Below are 2,399 nucleotides of genomic sequence, written 5' to 3'. Positions count from 1 at the left end.
GCTCAGTTGCACTACAACTCATCAAAGGTGTACGTACAGTGCATAGAATTATGTACAAAAGTCAGGAAAGTGAACAATGTCTGAGTCATGATATATACATGTGTTCATGCGTATGGAGGTGGGGGGGATATCAGGTGTAGTGTTGGTGAATTTCAGGAAGCATGGAGGTTTTAAAGGATGCACCGTCTCGGCAACTAACAACTGATGCAGGTAGTTTGTTCCATGCTTCAGCAACTCTGGGTGTGAAAAAATGTTTCTGAAAGTCATGGGAGTTGTGCTGTTTTCTGACTTTGTAGACATGCCCACATGTGTTAGACACATGGAGCTCAAAGAAGTGCTCAAGGTGGGTGTTGGTGCAATGGTTAATAATTTTGTGGGTGCTTCCCAAGTCAGTTGCCAGGCGTTGGAGTTTCAATGTATCCATGCCCAGGGAAGCAATTCTTTCAGAGTATGGTAGATGCCAGATGAAGGGTATTCACTTGATTGTACATCTCTGAACTGTTTCCAGGAGGTGTATGTATGTATGTATGTATGTATGTATGTATGTATGTATATGTCATTATTCAGTTTTATTTCAAGATTTCTTGTCAATAGAGAGAGAGAACCAGTTTCTAACCTAGATCCAAGGCTTCTTCGTCAGAACTTCAACATCAACTGGATATTTTTGGAAGTATGTGTGTACATGTGCAATATTTGGAGTCAGATTTGTATGTTTTGTTTTATGTACGATGTATTCTCATGCATGTAGTTGCATATCTAGACATGCTCTTATATATTTAAATGATAAACTTCTGGAAAGTTTTACAGATTTGTACAGTTCCAGTGATGGACTGAATCTGTAGTCTTTGAATCAGCTTTCTCCTTTCTGGTTTTGAGAAGCCTAATTTCTCAAGATTGGTATTTAGGCAGTGTGCTACATATCCCAGAGTCCCAATAATTACAGGTGTAAACCTGAACTTGTAGTCTGGATAGAGTAAATTGCAGATTTCTCCATAGTTCAGCATAGGTATTCTCTTTTTCACTGATCTTCAGCTTTATGCTAACATCCACTGGGCAGCTAATTTCCACAACTGTGCACAGTTTCCCTTCTCAATCCCAAATCATTATATCAGGTCTGTTGTGCTTACATTTTATTGAGGTCTTCACTGGGACATTCCACCAGCATTCCTTTTTATTATGAGTGGCTATGGCTTTTACCATACATATACATGTATGTATGTATGTATGTGTGTATTTATGTGTGTGTGTGTATGTATGCATGTATGTACGTGTGTACCTTTTACCTTTTAGCTACTTTTGTTACCAGATATATTCTGACCCAAAGCAGTAGCTCCTGTCAAAATCCCAGCTATTGGTCAATGAGCATATATGATGACAATTCATCTGTGTATGAACATGCAAAAATAACCCTTGGTTGGTTAGGGCATGCAGCAAAAACCGCCAGGAGTTATCGAACCCTAACTGTTGTCAGAGCATCCTTTTAGGAGAGAGACACTGAGGAAAAACCTGCAGTATCACAAGATCGTTGGTTATCTCACTTCATCCTGTCATTCAGTACTAATAATGGACACTTAAAGAATGGTACTCATGTTGTACAAGTGTTTATCGCCATAATGTAAGGACATACAGCTGTCTCGTTAGGGTGACCTTGTTTGTCATTCCATCTCCTGAAAGTTCTATGGCCAAGGAAAAGTGGTGACAGGTGCAGACTCTGACAAGCTGGGAGCGCCATGTGAATTACAACTTTTGTCAGTCTGCTATGCTCCAAGCCATGCAGATCTGCAACAGGGCTGAATAGTCATCTAAGAGGTCATGGATGGAGAGTCAGGAATACCATTGACAAAGAATCATAACGTGACAACAATCATTAGTGAAGATGGAGCAATCACCATGTATGTTTGCGAGTGCGCGTATGTCTTTATATGTATGTACGTACGTACATACGTATGTATGTATGTGTGTGTATATATGTGTGTGTCTGCACCCTCTTAAGTAAATATGTATGTACTTAATTATGAGTGTGTATATGTATATGTGTATATTTGTGAATAAATTCCTTAAAAATACTGATACATATGTAGATACATACACACACACACACATGTACATATATACATACATATTTATAAATATAATTAAGGGATCAGCAAATATTTGCTTCACCATATACCGAAGTTCAGAAATAGCAGCTAAAAAAGCTGAGAATCCCACAGATAGCAAATATTTGCTGATCCCTTAATTATATTTATAAATATATATGAGCTTTTAAATAAGTTCTCCACCAATAATGGTGCTTTCATACCGATGGGCTTGGTAAAAAATTGTTAATTGTTAATTGATTTATTAATTAATAAATTGATAATCCTTTACCCTTTTAATTTGTAATAATTATACATACA

The 2,399-nt window shown here is 37.5% G+C and overlaps 1 protein-coding gene across 1 annotated transcript in view; it reads right to left on the bottom strand.

The window, feature by feature from the left end:
* Positions 1-2,399, bottom strand: part of LOC106878080 (uncharacterized) — a 161,693-nt gene that overhangs the window by 73,728 nt on the left and 85,566 nt on the right. The window lies entirely within an intron of this gene.

This window comes from Octopus bimaculoides, chromosome 26, assembly GCF_001194135.2.
Source record: "Octopus bimaculoides isolate UCB-OBI-ISO-001 chromosome 26, ASM119413v2, whole genome shotgun sequence".
Classification (NCBI taxonomy): Eukaryota; Metazoa; Mollusca; class Cephalopoda; order Octopoda; family Octopodidae; genus Octopus; species Octopus bimaculoides.
The sequence above is the reverse complement of the archived record's forward strand: the minus strand, read 5'-3'. Positions and strand labels throughout refer to the sequence as shown.